Source organism: Hylobates moloch, unplaced genomic scaffold, assembly GCF_009828535.3.
Source record: "Hylobates moloch isolate HMO894 unplaced genomic scaffold, HMol_V3 SCAFFOLD_29, whole genome shotgun sequence".
Taxonomy (NCBI): Eukaryota; Metazoa; Chordata; class Mammalia; order Primates; family Hylobatidae; genus Hylobates; species Hylobates moloch.
In genome coordinates this window covers 2,374,452-2,393,671 of record NW_026652304.1, presented here as the reverse complement: position 1 = coordinate 2,393,671, position 19,220 = coordinate 2,374,452, and the positions used below count along the sequence as shown (strand labels likewise).

The window sequence follows — 19,220 nt, the reverse complement described above, 5'->3', positions numbered from 1 at the left end:
AGGCATGCACCACCACGCCTGGCTAATTATTTGTATTTTTAGTAGAGATGGGGTTTCTCCATGTTGGTCACACTGGTCTCGAACTTGCGACCTCAGGTGATCTACCCGCCTCAGCCTCCCAAAGTGCTGGGATAACAGGTGTGAGCCATTGTGCCCGGCCCAAAACAATGGTTTTTAGATGTTTTCTTGCTGGTCTGCTACACGTTCTTCTTCTGTTCAGTCAACGCATATAGTAATAAATAAAAGCTCTGCTCATTGCCTTTGTTTATTTTAAGTACTTTTTCATGTAGTGCGGTGGCATGGCCTCAGATAAATGTCTACATAATGCAGTCAACTTTCCCACACCTTGGGTGTGCTCTAAGAAATGCAGACTACAGACTCTTGATCATATTTATATATAATTGTCCTTTGGCTCTAAATTTATCCCATTGTCAGGTTGGCTTTTATTTTGGGAATTCTGTCTGCATCAGAAACATGGCTAACTGACTTCAACTTCAAGTTCAAACGCTTGAAGTTCAAACACTTCATTTGTTGGCATTTTCATTTTTAGCAAGTGAATATCTGGCATGAACTAACTAAAGTTTAGAAGATCTTTGTTTTTCTTCTTCCCTCCCCACACCCAAAAAGAAGAAAATTCCTAAAGCCCTTTGTAATTTTTATCACAAAATAATAGACTTAGTACAGGGAGCATCTTGCTGAAGCCTTCCTCAGTCAGGACTGTTTCACCAGTGAACACCATCTCACAGGCCCGCTCGGTGCCTCCTGCTGTTGTTTTTTCAAAGCTAAGAGAGACATTCTACAACTTAAAATCTAAGGTTTTCCGGGTCTCAATTCCCTTAGAGACATTCTACAACTTAAAATCTAAGGTTTTCCGGGTCTCAATTCCCTTATACTCCAGAGTTCAAGCACATTTTCTTTGCCTGCATATAAAAGGTAGTTGATTAGCTGAAGTTAAGTTAACCTTTAGATTTCTTTCCCTTTGGGGGGTTATTTTGTTTTTTCTAGATGGGTGTCACTCTTGCCCAGGATGGAGTGCAGTGGTGCAATCCTAGCTTACTGTAGCCTCAATCTCCTGAGCTCAAGCAATCCTCCCACCTCAGCCTTCTGAGTAGCTGGGACTATGGGCATGTACCACCATGCCTGGCTAATTTATACATTTTTTTAGAGATAGGGTCTTGCTATGTTGCCCAGGCTGGCCTCCAACTCTTGGGCTCAAGCGATCCCCCTGCCTTGGCCTCCCAAAGTGCTGGGATTACAGGCATAAGTCACCACTTCCAGGCCTTAATTTTTCTCTTTGACTCTAAATATGATTCTGTGAGAGCCTAGGTAACTTAGTGGCAGGAGAATTACCACTTAACTTCCTGAAAGCTTTGCTTTTCCTCTAACTCAGAACTCTAACTCTGTATCCATGCAAAACTGGTTGTTGAAACATCCATTCAACAGATAATAATAAATTCCTTCTTCAGTTCACATTCTTCATTTTTACCCACTATACTCTCTTGAGAGATTTTCTTTTCTTTTCTTTTCTTTTTTATTTTTATTTTTTTGAGATGGAGTTTCACTCTGTCGCCCAGGCTGGAGTGCAATGGCGCGATCTCTGCTCACTGCAACTTCCACCTCCTGGGTTCAAGCGATTTTCCTGTCTCAGCCTCCTGAGTAACTGTGGTTACAGGCATCCGCACCCACGCCTGGCTAATTTTTGTATTTTTAATAGAGATAGGGTTTCACCATGTTGGCCAGGCTAGTCTCGAACTCCTGACTTCAGGTGATCCTCCTGACTCAGCCTCCCAAAGTGCTGGGATTACAGGTGTGAGCCAATGCGCCCAGCTCTTGAGAGCTCTTACCCATGTTCTTGGCTTCCATTACATCTATGTGCTGATGAATCCCAAACCTCTGCATCTCTCCACCTAGGATGCCTCTACTTCATTGTCTTGCCCCTTTAAGCTGAGCCCACCCAGCTCAGATCTACACTGTCTGTTCTCATCCCTGTCAATGCACTCTCCAGCTTGGGGCAGGTGGAGGGGACACTGTTTCATGAGGAAAGCTAATGGTATGCAGAAGGGATTGAATAAAAGAAAGGAAGAGAATGGAGAACATCCCCTTGGCTGGGGCTCAATATCCAAGCATGCCAAGATGAAAGTGGAGCAGGGTGCGGCTTTGGGAAGGAGACGTGAATGAACTGCTGACATTCCTTGAGGACAAGAGGCCAAAGCCTGCTGGCTCTAAAACTAGTATGTTTAAAGCAAATTATTAGTTTTGCTCAAAGTGCCACTAACATCATAAAAGAATAAGATAGACCTGGCCAAGACCCCATCTCTTAAAAAAAAAAAAAAAAAAAAAAAAGGTCGGGCATAATGGCTCACACCTGTAATCCCAGCACTTTGGGAGGCCGAGGTGGGTGGATCACCTGAGGTCAGGAGTTTGAGACCAGCTTGACCAACATGGAGAAACCCCATCTCTACTAAAAATACAAAAATTAGCCGGGTGTGGTGGCAGGCATCTGTAATCCCAGCTACTCAGGAGGCTGAGGCAGGAGAATCGCTTGAACCTGGGAGGCAGAGGTTGCAGTGAACCAAGATTGTATCACTGAACTCCAGTCTGAGCGACAGAGTGAGACTTCATCCCAAAAAAAAAAAAAAAAGAATTAAAGATAAATAGTATGATGTACAAATTCATATTAGAGGTACATTTTTAGGTAATATATCTGTAATATTTTTGAAAAAAATAAATTAATTTAGCTTCAAACATCTCATTCATTTGCATAGGATGATTTTGTTGAAAGCTTAAATCTGTGGGAAAATAATTTTTGTCTAAAAGTTTATGTTGGCCGGGCGCAGTGTCTCTCGCTTGTAATCCCAGCACTTTGGGAGGCCAAGGTGGGCAGATCAAGATCACCTGAGGTCAGGAGTTCAAGACCAGCCTGGCCAACTGGTGAAACCCCTCAAGAGCAGCCTGACCAACTGGCGAAACCCTTTCTCGACAAAAATACAAAAAATTAGCCGGGCATAATGGTGGGTGCCTATAATCCCAGCTACCCGAGAGGCTGAGATGGAAGAATTGCTTGAACCCAGGAGGTAGAGGTTGCAGTGAGCCGAGATCACGCCATTGCACTCCAGCCTGGGCAACAGAGCGAGACTCCGTCTCAAAAAAAAAAAAAAAGTTTATATCTTAGGGACAAAGTTAAATTTATACATGTAAATCAAGCCTCTTTTTTTTTTTTTTTTTTTTTTTTTTTTTTTGCAATAGCTTTGCTGAGATACTGTAACTCACATACCATATAGTTTACTGCTTTAAAGTGTACAGGTCAGTGTGTTTTAGTAATCAAAGCATTCTTAGTTGAAAGTGTTATTGAACAACTGGAAGCAGATATTTGTTAACAGGTCTGACTTATGTTCATATGACTGCTTAAAACTTTTCCTTTGTAGGAATTCAGCTAGCCCATTCTAAAAATTATCCAAAAGTCAAAATGTAAGAAGGGAACTGCTATTGCTATTTGAACTTTAAATAGTCACTATAGGGATATAGTGACCCAGGAAATCAATTAGCTAAACTGACTTCAATCCAGTAGATTTAAAACATAACAGAAGAAAATCAACTTGAAAAAATATACTAGAAGAAAATAAACATACAGTATTATACCTCTAGGGAAAAAGGACCACTTAGTTTAAATTCAATATTTTAAAATTCAAGAATAATAATGCTTGTTAAAAATCTAACAGTACATGCAAAGGTATGTAAAAGCTGCTCTTTGTTCTTTCCCATCCATCCCTCATCAGTTTCTCACCAGAGGAACCATAGTTAATGATGATTATAATATCCTTCCTGGGCTACGGTGGATTACTCAACAACTGTGTGAGAAAAGAAATTGGTGATCGTTAGGAGTCAGTGTGGCTTCACTAAGGATGAGCCCAACAATCACATTTATGTAATATTCTTTTCGTTCTTCCTTTAGTTGGTCTTTTTGTTGTTATTTTCAGGTTCCTGGACTCCAAGATTTGGGGGACTGGACTGATGGTGATTCTGCATTTCACTAAAGTGATTTGACAAAATTGAGTAATTCAGGAGCTCTGTCTAAATGTGGGCTGATCAAAAGTATCTGGAATAAATGTAATTGATCATCCTGGTCAGAGCTGTCTGCTGTAAAACTCTCCTTGGCCTTGCCAGGGTTAATTCTTTATCAACTTGCATGAGAAGTGAAGACAGACATCTCAAAGTGACAAATGATTTAAAAAGTTAAAAGTTAGGATAGATAGCTGATGCAGGATCACATATTTTTCTCTTCTTTCTCTTTTTTTAAATTTTTTGATCTTTAATAATATTAATTATGTTCTGTCATTGCTTATTTCTTTCACTACTCCTATTTAAATATTTTTCAAACTTAGATATGGTACCAGCATTTTGGTATAAAGAGGAAAGACAGTGTTAGCTCTCAGTGCAGCGGCGCAGTCAGACTTGAAGACGGTGTAAAGAGGAAGGCACTGGATCTGTGGAAGGACAGGGGAGGGAGAAGTCTAGGTAGAATAGAAGAAAAACACCCTGATGAAATGCATCAATTCCTGTGCATTTTAGAAGGTCAAATTATAAAGCAATTTGGCAACATGTCTCACCATATAAATGTTCATATCCTTTGCTCCAGTGCTGCTAATTCTGGAAATTCAACAAATAAATAACACAGGGGAAGGAAAACTGTATTCCATAAAATGTTTGTTACAAATGTTTGCCATAGCCTTGTTGAAGATGTTGAAAGATCAGTTCAGTGAATCATGTATTGTACATATACCTGATCATTGTCATTCAGGGGCACAGGAGAAATTTTAGCTACTTGGAGAAATGTTTATGGCCCTGAAATGGGAAAATACGCAGAACTGTATTCCACAATAGTAATTGTATTTAAAAAACGCATGTATGTGGCTAAAGGTGGAAAGGAGATACTCAGGAGGCTGAGGCAGGAGAATGGCATAAACCCCGGAGGCGGAGCCTGCAGTGAGCCGAGATCGCGCCACTGCAGCCTGGTGGACAGAGCGAGACTCTGCCTCAAAAAAAAAAAAAAAAAAAAAAAAAAGAAAGGAGAACGTGAAAATCACAAAATCACAAGGTGTTGGCATGATAGGGTTTTAGATCGTTTCATGTTTTCAAAACTTTCGTTTCTCTTTCTTGAGATTTTGTAAAAAACCAGCAGATAGATCAACGGGAAGGAATTGAGGATGAGGGAGAATATAGCTTATAAGTAGGGGAGAAGGTTAAAAATTAGCTGGGAGTTTGATTGATTTTATATTCACCGTAATCTCAACTGTGAGAGGGTGGTTAATATAGAGCATTTTGAATAGACTCTTATGCCATATTAATAGAAATAACACCATACTGTTGTTTGCACTGGTCAGCATCTATTTGGACTATTGTACTTAATTGTCATAGTCACATTTTAATGTCAGGCATTGCTGCATTAAAGTCAGACATGTAGATTTTGGACCTTAAAAGACTCTTGCAGTTTTCAGCTGTTTGAGAGACAGTTGTCAAAGCCGTCAGTAGACACATCACAGTGTGGAAGAGTCCACAGAATGCCAAACTCTGGCCAACAGAGAGAGGGTGGGGTGTGGAGCAGGGCTATTGGGTGGTTTTCAGAGCACCAATCCATTTCCTCTGACAATTTTTTCAAAGACAGTCATAGATGTATAGAACAAACAACAAGATTTTGTGTCTATAGTTATTATTTACCATTTCTGATCCCTGTTTTCAGGACCTATTACATTTCTAGAACGTAGCCATAAAAAGACACCATCGCTATGTATCACTATGGTTAATGAAGGCTTTTCATAGGCAAAAAATAGCAGGGATAATGGCAAGAAGTTACAGTGCGAAAGGTTCCGTGGAAGGTGGACGTGGTTTCTTCACCGGATTTTTCCATTGCCGGGAGACAGACATCGTTCCTCAGGCACCCAAACCTGTCTCTCTCAGCATTTGCTGATAGAGTGAGCTGAATGGTCATCGTCCTTTTGCCCTCTTCAGTTGCTGTGACTCCTATGCATGCTCCTTGAGTGTCACCTTCCTGCCTGACAGATGCCATACCCCTCCATCCCCAACTCCTATTTTATCTTTTCCTTCTAAGCTGGATCTAGGAACCCTCATGGGACCCACAAGTAACCATTATTAAAACAGTGTGACTGCTGGGTGGGGTGGCTCGTGCCTGTAATCCCAGCACTTTGGGAAGCCAAGGCAGGCGGATCACCTGAGGTCAGGAGTTTGAGACCAGCCTGACCAACATGGAGATGTATTTTTGTATTTCTACTAGAAATATAAAATTAGCCAGGCGTGGTGGTGCATGCCTGTAATCCCAGCTACTTGGGAGGCTGAAGCAGGAGAATTGCTTGAACCCAGGAGGCAGAGGTTGTGGTGAGCTGAGATCGTGCCATTGCACTCCAGCCTGGGCAACAAGGGTGAAACTCCGTCTCAAAACAAACAAAAAAATAGTGTGACTATGTGTTCTCAAATGTATGTATTTAAGGCAAAAATAACACTTGGCAGCTATATAAAACTAGATTTAGCATGAATCTGTTCTTTTTGCTTACAAGGGAAGATAAGACTTCTAATCAAATACCCATATTATATGGAAACTTCCAATTCTATGTAACGTTTCCATTTTGGAAAAGACTTGTGGTTTTTTGTTTGTTTGAGTTTTTTTTAATTCTGTGAGACAGATTCTCACTGTGTCACCCACACTGGAGTGCAGCAGCATGATCTCAGTTCACTGCAACCTCCACCTCCTGGGTTCAAGTGATTCTCCTGCCTCAGCCTCCTGAGTTAGCTGGGACTACAGGCACGTGCCACCATGCCCAGCTAATTTTTGTATTTTTTGTAGAGACGGGGTTTCACCATGATGGCCAGGCTGATCTGGGACTGATGTCCTCAAGTGATCCACCCACCTTGGCTTCCCAAATTTCTGGGATTACAGGCATGAACCACCATGCCCAGACCGGTTTTTTTTTTTTCTTTTTAAATCAACATCTAAACCCTTACTTTAATATTACAGAGGGAAAATTGAAAATTGGGCTTAAACCAGATGTTAGAAACATTTAATATCTAATGATTAAATCTCACGGTCAAGATGAAAGATGTTCAGTCTTAGATGAAATCTTTCTCACAGAAGTTTTCTGTGGCCAGTTGAATATAGACAGTACAAGTGGCTTTTTTAAAATTTTGAGACAGGTCTTTTTGAAGACAGCTGTAGCCCATTCGTAACGGTCTCGTTAAAGGATGGATGATAATCCCAAAATGTCAGCAGCATTTTCAGTTTTTTTGTGTGTATTTCAATTTTATATTTTTTTCTAAAATTTTTATTATTCAGTGCAGAATTTTTCTCAATAGCATTTTAGACTTGTTTGTCATCCTGTTTGTCTTCTCCAAATTTAGTGGAAAAGGAACTTCTTTCTATCATAGAACTTGCCAAGACATCTGGGGAGGATTTCATAATTAAAGAATGTATTTTATTTCCTTTAGGAATCAACAGCACTTGAATCTGATTTGCCATGACACTTCACTGTTGCTCAACTCAAGAGGCATTGTAGTTCTTGTTTATGATTAAGAGGAAATGAATACTCTGGAGCAGATACATTTACCCCAGGAAGATATCTCTGGATCACTTTGCCTCCGAGCACTCTTCCTCTGAGATACTTTCCTAGTCTCAATTGCTGGAAAAGTATTAATTCTTCCAGGTTTTTCAGATACCTTTGTTAAGATAATAATTCACATACCGTACAATTCACCATTTAAAGGGTACAACTCGGTGGTTTTTAGCATGTTTACAGAGTTACATAACTGTCATGATCTTCGAACATTTTCACTCCCCAGAGAAACCCCATACCCATTAGCCGTCACTCATTTCCCACTCCCCTCATTCCCAGGAACCACAGAGCCACTTTCTGTCTCTCTATGGATTTGCCTATTCTGGACATTTTATATCAATGGAATCATACAATATGTGGCCTTTGGTGTCTGGCTTTCATTTATTGTAGTGTTTGCAAGATTCATCCATGTTATAGTGTACATCAGTACTTCCTGTTTTATTGTTGTTGTTGTTTGAGATAGTCTCGCTCCTGTTGCCCAGGCTGGAGTGCAGTGGCGCCATCTTGGCTCACTGCAACCTCCACCTCCTAGGTTCAAGTGATTCTCCTGCCTCAGCCTCCCGAGTAGCTGGGACTACAGGCATGCACCACCACGCCGGACTAATTTTTTGTATTTTTAGTAGAGATGGAATTTCCATGTTGGTCAGGCTGGTCTCGAACCCCCAACCTCAGGTGATCTGCCCACCTCGGCCTCCCAAAGTGCTGGGATTACAGGCGTGAGCCTCTGAGCCCAGCTGGTTTTTTAAACTGCTGTATAATATTCCGTTGTATGGATATATCCTACATTTTATTTATCTATGCAGCAGTTGATAGACATTGGCATTGGGGTTGCTTCCACCTTTTGGCTGTCATGAATAATATTGCTATGAACACTAATGTACAATTCTTTGCCTGAACATAAATGTTTTCATTTCTCTTGGATATTTATCTAGAAATGAAATTGCTATATATTAACCCTTTGTTTAACCTCTTGAGGAACTGGCAGACTTTTCCAAAGCAGCTGCACCATTTTAAATTCTAACCAGCAGTGTTTGAGGGTTCCAATTTCTCTATATCCTTGATAACACTTGTTATCTGCCCTTTTGGTTAGAGACAGCCTAGTGAGTGTGAAGTGGCATCTCATTGTGGTTTTGATGTGCATTTCCCTGATAACTAATTGTGTGGATCCCTTTTGTTTTTAGTGAATGAAATATCTGGTAGTCTCATATGCCAAACTAAAGCTAAAAATTAAAAATGTCTTCTGAAATGAATGTGTATACGGCAGACATCATGATGAATCCAAGTGAGCATTATGCACTCTTAGCAATCGAAGCAGACTTCTCTGGCTTCTGAATAACAGTTCTTAGAGTTCTGATTTAGTATTTAGATAAAGAGTTACTGCTTCTAGTTTGGGGAGTTAGTTGCTAAAATAATAAAATGTCTCCATGGTAGAGACGGGTGATGGTGAGGAGGTTTGCTGGTGGTTGGTTAAGTATGTTTCCCACCAAATATGCGGAAGCAGTTTCTTCTGTTAGAGTTACAGGTCAGTATCGTTTTGCCATCTTTGCTTTCTTTCTCCTGTTTGCATCCTTTTTCTTGCTGCTGAACTCTTTTAGAGTAAGTTTTAGATATCAGACACTTCACTCCCAGATAGTTCAACATCGTCTCCTGGGAATATATTCCTACATTCTTCTGCTTACCCCCAGTGCCATTAACACAACTAAGAAACTTTTTTTTTTTTTTTTTTGAGTGATTCTCATTCTGTCACCCAGGCTACAGTAAAATGGAATGATCTCAGCTCACTGCAGCCTCTGCCTCCCAGTCTCATGTGATCCTCCCACCTCAGCCTCCGGAGTAGCTGGGACTACAGGTCTGTGCCACCATGTCCAGCTAATTTTTGTATTTTTTGTAGAGACGGGGTTTTACCATGTTGGCCAGGTTGGTCTCGAACTCCTGACTGCAAATGATCCACCCACCTTGGCCTCCCAAAGTGCTGAGATTACAGGCGTGAGCCACTGCACCCAGCTCAACATTAATTTAATGATATCATCTAAGATAGAGTTTGTATTCAAACTTCCTCTGTTAACCTTAAATGTATTTTATACCTGCTTTAAAAATTGGGTCCTGGCCAGGCATGGTGGCTCATGCTGTAATCCCTGCACTGTGGGAGGCTGAGGTGGGATCATCACTGGAGGTGAGGAATCCAAGACTAGCCTGGGCAACATAATGAGACTTCATCTCTACAAAAAAAAAAAATACAAAAAATTAGCCCAGTGTGGTGGCGCATGCCTGTAGTCCTAGCTACTTAGGAGGCCCAGGTGGAAGGATCCCTTGAGCCAAGGAGTTTGAAGCTGCAGTGAGCTATGATTGCATCACTGCACTCCAGCCTGAGTGACAGTGAGACCCTGTTTCAAAAAAAAAAAAAAAAAAAAAAGAAAAAAGAAAAGAAAATGGGGTCTAGCATATAACCAAATTGCATTTGGTCATGTTTCTTTTCTAGTTTCTTAAACTAGAATACTCCCTTTGCCTTTCTGTTTTTCATACTCCCTTTGCCTTCCTGTTTTTCATGAGATGATATAGATAGATAGATGATGATAGATAGATAGATAGATAGATAGATAGATAGATAGATAGATAGATAGAGATGGAGTCTCACTCTGTCACCCAGGCTGGAGTGCAGTGGTATGATCTCGGCTCACTGTAACCTCGGCTCACTGCAACCTCTGCCTCCTGGGTTTGAGTGATGCTTCTGCCTCAGCCTCCCCAGTACCTGGGATTACAGGCATTTGCCACCATGCCCTGTTCATTTTTGTATTTTTAGTAGAGACAGGGTTTTACCATGCCAGGCTGGTCTCAAACTCCTGGCCTCAAGTGATCCACCTGCCTTGGCCTCCCAAAGTGCTGGGACTACAGGCGTGAGCCACTGCACCCGGCCTACCTTCAGTTCTTGAAGATTACCTGGGGGTGTGGTGATGGTGGAGGAGGTGGGGGGGTTGGGTAGTAGGGAAGTGGTTTAAAATTATAGATCATGATTTCGTTAAAGTGTATCAGAAACATTTTCTTGGGAATGTTTTCCTGAAGAAAGTCATGAATTAAATTATGCAAAAAAGTTCTGTCCTTGATAAGGTAGGGATCTTTAAGCCTTGTAAGTATGGAAATTAGAAATTATAGAAAGATTTAAAAATATAACAAAAAATGGAAATTCCTATTTAACACAACCATTATCACTTTTGTATGTTCTTAGAAAAAAGGAGTGTTTGTGAGTTGGGGGCATTTCACAATTTTATAGGCAGTTTCTAACTTCAAAGGCATTTTTGAGAAAAACTCAAGGTGATAGAAACAATAGTATAAAAATGGAGGTGAGAATTTCTAATCGTCACTGGGCTAGGTAACTCATTCCTATAATCCCAGCACTTTGGGAGGCCGAGGCAGATGGATCACTTGAGCTGAGGAGTTGGAGACCAGCCTCGGCAACATGGGTGAAATCCCACCTCTACAAAAAATATAAAAATTAACCAGACCAGATGGCACATTCCTGAAGTCCCAGCTACTTGGGAGGCTGAGGTGGGAGGATCGATTGAGCCTGGGAGGTCGAGGCTGCAATGAGCCGTGATTGCGCCACTGCACTCCAGCCTGGGTGACACAGCAAGACCCTGTCTGAAAAAAAATTTTTTTTAATTATAATTGTTCTCACAAACGTGTTTGACCCATATGTGATAAAGTGGTGACACTGGTTGTACTCCCCAACCACTGTTTCTGTTCCCCAACAAGGGGATCTAAACCGTCTTTCTTCCCAGCTCTTGCTTTCTGTGTCTGGAAAACACTTTTGAAAGGCGAGAGGTTTGCATTCGAGAGAGGCTGGGGCTTGGAGGTGTCTCTGGAGTTTAAAAGGCTGAGGTTTCCAGTGCTATTTGCTTTCGGGATGTTGAGCCCTCAGAGTAACAGATGCCCTAAAATTGTACATTTTCCATCTAGAAAAGGGAAAAAAAAATCTGTAAAAGAATGGATTATGGAAAACAAATCTACCCTCCAAGAAGGTGGTCAACAAAACAGCGTGACTGAGACCTTCACTCAGAAATTCCACGATAGCAGAAGTCACCTTTCTCGTGTTCGTATTTTGTTATAGAAGACATTTGGATGAATCATTGACAGTCTTTTTTTTATCAGAATACTTTAATACATTTTACATTGATTTAAGAATTTGGATGTTAAAAATGAGAAATCTTCTACGATGGCATGATCACTGGAGGGAGTAAGGTTTTTTGGGATTATTTTCCTACCATCTGTTGTCAGCAGGACCACCTGCATATCATTTTCCTTCCATCAAATGTATGACTTAGCCGCCAAGTGGTGCCTTTGTATTTTCCACTCCAGTGTGGGATTGCAGAAAGGCTGTTTTTATGCTTATTTTTGTTGAATAGTTTTATGCTGATTAAATCAATAGAATGCCTCGTTGATCTGGAAAATTGTTCTTATCATCTGGACATCCAGACTGGTTCCATTTAATTGGTTAGCATTTATCTTTGCAGAAAGAAAATCGCTGGTAAATAAAAATTAGACCGAACATAATTATTAATAGATGTCACCATTAAGCATTTGTTTGCCTTGGTCTAACAGTTGTTGGTTAACACATTGATCAGGTTGGAATTTTGTGTGTAAACATACTTTTGGTGTAGTTTTGAGCCTAAAGAGACCTTGAAATGCAATTTTCAGTGTAGAACAAAAAATCTTGTACTTAAGTAAAAAATCTTTCCATGTTCCTGAGCACCCTTTTAAAAAAAAAATCTTGAATAAAATTTAAACGTAGCAAAGCTAAAATTGCGTAAAAGTTCATTTTAATAGCAAGGTGTCCTGGTGGTTATAGTCACTGATTGCAAGTGCTTGCTAATAGAGCCAGGAATGAGTGGCAAATTTAGATTCCTTCCTCCAGGAATTTGCTTCATGTTTGAAAGTGATTAAGACGTTTTCATAGCTGCCAGTACATTCGGTTGCATCAGACATTTGCTCTACCCATCAAAACATGTCTATAGTTTTTGCTTAGGGCTGTAATGGAATTGAGAAAGGATGGCTAATTAGAGTAACTTTGCTTAGTCAGCGGTCTGGCCGTTGAAGAGATTTGGTTCCTCCAGTGCCGACCAGCCTTTCAGTCACTGCAGAGCAATCTCCCAGTGGACAGAGCCTCCCTGAGCCCCGCACAAAGAGAAGCCAGCGCAGCTGGGAGTGGCTCCAGGAGCACAAAACACCAGGGGATCCAAGACTTGAACAAACTTCTGTATTTGTTATTTATTTATTTGCCTTTCCCCCTAGCAAGTCACTGATTGTGCTTTATCAAGATCATATGCTTTTATGAATGCTTTAGATCGCCCATTGATGCCTCTGTCCCTTCTTCTTGATTTATCTATTTAGTAGTAAGAATACAAGGGGACTTGTCCTTTAAGTCTATCTTTGATGGAATGGTATGGAAGGATTGAGTTTTTCTTGGCAGTTTGAGGTGGAATTCTTTGTGTATGCATCTCCACGGGCACATAATCAATTGAAACAATTTAAGTCAAATCTTGCTCTTGGTCATTTAGTTGACAAGAAAACAAACAAAAACAAATACAACAACCTGTGCAATCTTGAAGACACCGAAGAAAATGAATAGGAATCCATCCTTTCCTAGGTGTAATTACTTCTGCAGCTGCTTAAAGGTGGGTTTCTACACACTGGGGCTCCAGATGTCCACCGTAGCAGATGGAGATATTGAGCAAATGTCTGAAAATGGCTATTAATTAATGAGGTTGCAAGATACTTTTGTCAGTTATGAATGTCACGTAGACTGGGATGCTTTGGTAAGCAATATGTGTGCTCTTGATTTAAAAGACAGCCTGGATTTTATCTTTTGGGGGAGTGGAGTACTTGTATGATAACCACCCCTATAGACAAAAATCCTGGTTTCTGTCCCTACTCCTCTTTAAGAAGTGTTTTTTAAATGCAAAATGGATGGAAAGGCATACTGTTTCTAAAAATCTAGATGTTTCCAATAGGAGAACTTTGTAGAACTGAAATAATTTGAAACAATACATGCTAAATTCCTTTACCTCAAAATTTGGTGCTTGGTAAATGATAGATGTTTAATAGATATTTATTGAATGAGTTAACTGTTAGGGCTTACAAAATGATCAGGTTTAAACCTGCAAGCAGACTCTTGCCTCCTATTTAGTATTTTCTTTGGTAATATTTTATTTTAACAGGAATATAAATCCCATTTTTTATTTAGCTTTTTTCTTTTGCTCTTCAACAAATATAAAAGACACTTTCAATGTGAATAAGAATATAAGCAGGAACAAATTTTCAGAATAATATGTGGATTTTGTAAGGATTTACTCTTCAACTGTATTGGTTCTTCTGGTGCTGATGTTTTTCCTAATGTTAAATACAGCATTAATCATTGAAATACGTAAGACATATTACATCTTCCCTTTTCAGATCCTTAGGGAATAGCTAATAGGTGTGTGTGTGTGTATGTGTGTGTGTGTCTGTTTATTTTTTTCTAGCAAGAAAGATCTCTTTTGTCTTACTATTGTGGAAGGGAAATAATAGAATTTATCTTCTTTTATATTTTATTTAAAATCTACAATGATGGAAATGTATCACTTAAGGTAGTATGTAAAAAGTTTATGGATTAATTTTGTATTAACTTTCTTTGAGGTCTATAACGTGTTAATGGGGATGGATTTACAATGAAGGGGAATTCAGATGTTGTGTTTTGTTTGTTTGTTTGTTTTGTTTTGTTTTGTTTTGAGACAGAGTCTCACTCTGTCATCCAGGCTGGAGTAAAGTGGTGCGATCTCGGCTCACTGCAGCCTTCGCCTCCTGGGTTCAAGTGATTATCCTGCCGTAGCCTCCCAAGTAGCTGGGATTGCAGGCGCCCACCACCATGCCCAGCTAATTTTCGTATCTTTAGTAGAGACAGGGTTTTGCCATGTTGGCCAGGCTGGTCTCGAACACCTTACCTCAGGTGATCCTCCCTCCTTGGCCTACCAAAAGGCTGGGATTACAGGCTTGAGCCACCGCACCTGGCTGTGTCATGTGTTTTTATCAAAGAAGAATCGTAGCATTGTAAATCCAGTTGGAGGCCAGTTTCTGGGAGGTTCTGTTCTTTGACTACTGTTGTATTGGAGATCACTTTCTCTCTGTGATGATGTTATTGGTGCTGCAATTAATAAACGGTAGTGTCTAGTTTTTTTTTGTTGTTTTTTTTTGAGACAGAGTCTCTCTCTGTCACCCAGGCTGGAGCACAGTGGCGTGATCTCCGCTCACTGCAAGCTCTGCCTCCCAGGTTCATGCCATTCTCCTGCTTCAGCCTCCCGAGTAGCTGGGACTACAGGCGCCCACCACCATGCCCGGCTAATTTTCTATATTTTTAGTAGAGACAAGGTTTCACCGTGTTAGCCAGGATGGTCTCGATCTCCTGACCTTGTGATCCACCCGCCTCGGCCTCCCAAAGTGCTGGGATTACAGGCGTGAGCCACCGCTCCCGGCGGTAGTGTCTAGTTCTTAACTTAGCATAGAACAATGGCTTTTAAAGTGTTCTTCATTAAAACTTACTTCATTTCTATTTTCTAAAATTCCTAGAATAAATTGTTCAATAAGCAGTTATAGTGAATTTGAAATTGAGAACACACCTGGAGTGTCATTACTGCCTACACTGCTTGAGTGGCCTGGAGGGCTCAACCCAGAACCTGAGTCGGACTTAGGAAGACATTCCGTGTTGTTTTAGTGTTTTAAAAGATTGTATTCCCTGGTCTCATCAAAATGTTATCTTTTTTTAAGAAAGTAGGGATAGAGAAGGAATTTCTCTGGCATGGTTTCTAATCCTAACAAGGTCTGTGATGCTTGGCGAGTAACATTCTTTCAGGATTTGGTTCTTGTCAGTGTCATGGAAGGGACTGTTTGTTTTAGGTGATCTTGAAGAACAGCTCTTCAGGTTTTAAATTTTTTGTGTGTGATTAACTTAAGAATGGTGAATTTATTTATATACAACTCTCCTTGACCTAGGAAAAAATGTACAGCAGTTTTTAACATGTATGCAAGAAGAAACGAGAAATATATGATAAAGGATAAAGGTAGGAAAAATCTGAACATGGAGAAGGCATTGTATAATATTTTAAAAATTTATTTTCTCTCTCTGTCTTTTAAAATTAACCCTTAACACTACTCAGTGAGGCATTTAAATAATAGAAACGGGATGGAGACAATAAGCAAGCCAAAGCCGGCGAGGTGACATGCGCCTGTAGTCCTAGCTACTGGGGGGAGGCTGAAGTGGGAGGATTGCTTGAGCCCAGGAGGTTGAGGCTGCAGTGAGCTAACGATCGCACCACTGCACTCCATCCTGGGTGATGGAGTGAGACCTGGTCTCTTTAAAAAAGTAAATAAATAAGCAAGTGAAATCAAACTTGAAAAAATTTTAAATAAATATCTTTTTTTAAGCATAAAAGTGGTATATTGTCATTGTGCAAATGCCACCATATAAGAAAAAAAGTTCCTTCATTCCCTCGTCTTCTGAGATTTTTCTTACATACACATACAAACATATCCTTTCTGTTGTTGCTTTTTTTTATTTTTTATTTTATTTTATTTTATTTTTGAGGCGGAGTCTCGCTCTGTCGCCCAGGCTGGAGTTCAGTGGCGCGATCTCGGCTCACTGCAAGCTCCGCCTCCCGGGTTCACGCCATTCTCCTGCCTCAGCCGCCCGAGTAGCTGGGACTACAGGCGCCCGCCACCACGCCCGGCTAATTTTTTGTATTTTTAGTAGAGACGGGGTTTCACCGTGTTAGCCAGGGTGGTCTCGATCTCCTGACCTCGTGATCCGCCCGTCTCGGCCTCCCAAAGTGCTGGGATTACAGGCGTGAGCCACCGCGCCCGGCTGTTTTTTTTTTTTAATATGCATATAGATAATACTGTTGCGTAACTTGCCTTTTTCACTCAACAGGAAATCAGAAGCACCTTTTGGTTCAGTATACATAGACCTGGCTCACTGCTTAATGGGTACATGTTCAGTGACATGGATATACTTTATTTAACCAGTCTCTTTACTGATGGACATTTAAGTTGATTCTGATGGTCTCCTATTACAAGTAATGCTGAAATGAACATCCTTTCATATATAATGAAACTTCATTATATATTTCATATATAATATAACTTTGATATATAAAATGAAAATTATGTATAATATACATACTCATTTATGCTTGTGCAAATATTTCTATAGGGCTAATTCCCGGATGAAAGGGAATGCCCCACCCTTCCACCCTTTTCTATATGATAAATTTCTGACACATTTACTTGTTAACCAAGGAATGACTTAAGTTTCAAAATATGTTTAATGCATTCAGCTTTCAATAGCTCACAGCACACACTGTATATAAAAATATGGAACGCTTTACAAATTTGGGTCTCATCTTTGCATAGGGGCCATGCTAATCTCTGTATCGTTTCCATTTTAGTGTCTGTGCTGCCAAACCAAACGAGCGCTCTTTTCTTTTCTTTCTTTTTCTTTTTCATTTTCTTTTTTTTTTTGAAAAAGGATCTTCCTCTTGTTGTCCAGGCTGGAGGGACACAGTCACACCTCACTGTAACCCCAAAGTCCTGGGCTCAAGCGACCCTCCCACTTCAGCCCCCCGAGTAGCTAGGACTACAGTTGTGGGCCACCACGCCCAGCTCTTTTCTTTTTGAAAATATTGTAATATTAGATACTTCACAGAATACTCACAATGCCTCATTTTGGCAATCATATTTCACAAACCTTTGACTTTTGACTGAGTTGCAGTTAGCTTGAAACACTCATGTTTTGCTTTCACTTATAGAATTACCATTTCTTATGTGTAATTCTAAAGATACATACAGTTAAAGATATATACAGATCTATAAAGGTCATGTTTTAAATTTGCCAGTGAACACATTGGCAGCTTCTTTCCATTCTGCAGGAAGTGGCTTTGTTTCTGTGCTTTCCTCCTGTTATTTCCTTAGGGTAAACATCTAGGCTTCATGCAAAGTAGAAGGGGCATGTGCGTGGTGGTCAGGATGTGGATTTGAATCCCCAACTCAGCCACTTACGTTAGATAAGTGACTTAACTTGCGAGCCTCCTTCTACAAACTGGATGAAGGTTGCTAAAGAACATGTTTTTACAAGTTGTGCTACTTTTGATGCTACTAAGAACAAATGAGTGCTCAGATTTGGCCACGTCAGTGATATTGGTAGTGTTACTTTGACAGGTGAAGGATGGTGTTTTAAGTTTGCTTTGACTTTTGCATTTCTGTAATGTATGGGAAGAGATAACTGTAATTCTGTAGGTCTATGTATTGGCTCGCTAATTTAATTTCAGGTTATGAGCAGATTTAGTGCCCACTTTATCTTTTGGGGTCTTCTTATATGCTTCAGATCTCATGGTTGATACTTCACATTTGCAAGAAGTTCTCCTACACATAGGGAATAGCCCCCCAAATCCTAACTCAACCCATTGTGTTTTGATGATGCTATATAGAATTTTAAGTCTCGGAATTGGGGCATTCTATGTGAGGTTAGGACCCAATTTCCTATGGCTTCATTCTTTTCTCCATACACATTTGTTTTATTTATTTATTTATTGAGACAAGGTCTTGCTCTGTCACCCTGGCTGGAGTGCAGTGGTGCTCACTGCAGCCTTGACTTCCTGGGTTCAGGAGATCTTCCTGCCTCAGCCTTCTGAGTAGCTAGAAATATAGGCCTACACCATACCCTCCCTTCCCCAACACCCAGCTAATTTTAAATTTTGTTGTAGGGATGAGGTCTCCCTGTGTTACCCAAGCTGATCAAACACCTGGCTTCAAGAGATCCTCCCACCTTGGCCTCCCAAAGCACTGGGATTATAGGCGTGACCCACCAAGCGCAGTCTGGCATGACCTCCCATGCCAGAATGTGTGATGCAGGAGCGGGCTATCCTCTTCCCCCTCCTGTTCCCGCTCTCAGCTGCCCATACATCTATTTTTATTTTTTCTGAGATGGAGTCTTGCTCTGTCACCCAGGCTGGAATGCAGTGGTGCGATCTCGGCTCACTGCAACCTCCGCCTCCCGGGTTCGAGCGGGAGGCAGAGGTTGCAGTGAGCCGAGTAGTAGCTGCCTCAGCCTCTTGAGTAGCTGGGACTACAGGTGTGTGCCACCACGCCCAGCTAATTTTTGTATTTTTAGTAGACACAGGGTTTTGCCATGTTGGCGAGGCTGGTCTTGATTTCCTGACCTCAAGTGATCCACCCACCTCGGCCTCCCACAGTGCTGGGATTACAGGGGTGAGCCACTGTGCCCAGCCTGCCCATACATCTTAAGGGACCTCCAGCTCACGCATGGGGGTTTTCCAGCCCACATGCCCAACCTTCACCAAACGAATGCCCTGTAGCCCTTTGGCCTAGAGGTGCCCAGGGAAGAGGCTTGCATAGGTTCTGAGAATTCCAAATCTTGGGCCCCCAGGACAGGTGGATGTTAATTTCAGGAAGGTTTGCCCTTTTGATTGCTGCGGGGGAAGGATGTAGCCAGAGGAGGGCCAGAATGGGGCTCTCCGCAGTGAGGGGCTCTGCCTGGGTCTGATGGTGTTACCACTCACA

At 41.0% G+C, this 19,220-nt stretch overlaps 1 protein-coding gene and 1 non-coding gene across 4 annotated transcripts in view; one reads left to right on the top strand and one right to left on the bottom strand.

The window, feature by feature from the left end:
• Positions 1–19,220, top strand: part of LOC116463232 (A-kinase anchor protein 12) — a 115,419-nt gene that overhangs the window by 22,082 nt on the left and 74,117 nt on the right. The gene's annotated exons all lie outside the window — the stretch shown is intronic.
• On the bottom strand, positions 17,010–17,117 carry LOC116463246 (U6 spliceosomal RNA). The gene has a single exon (XR_004246623.1). It is a non-coding gene; the product is annotated as a U6 spliceosomal RNA (small nuclear RNA).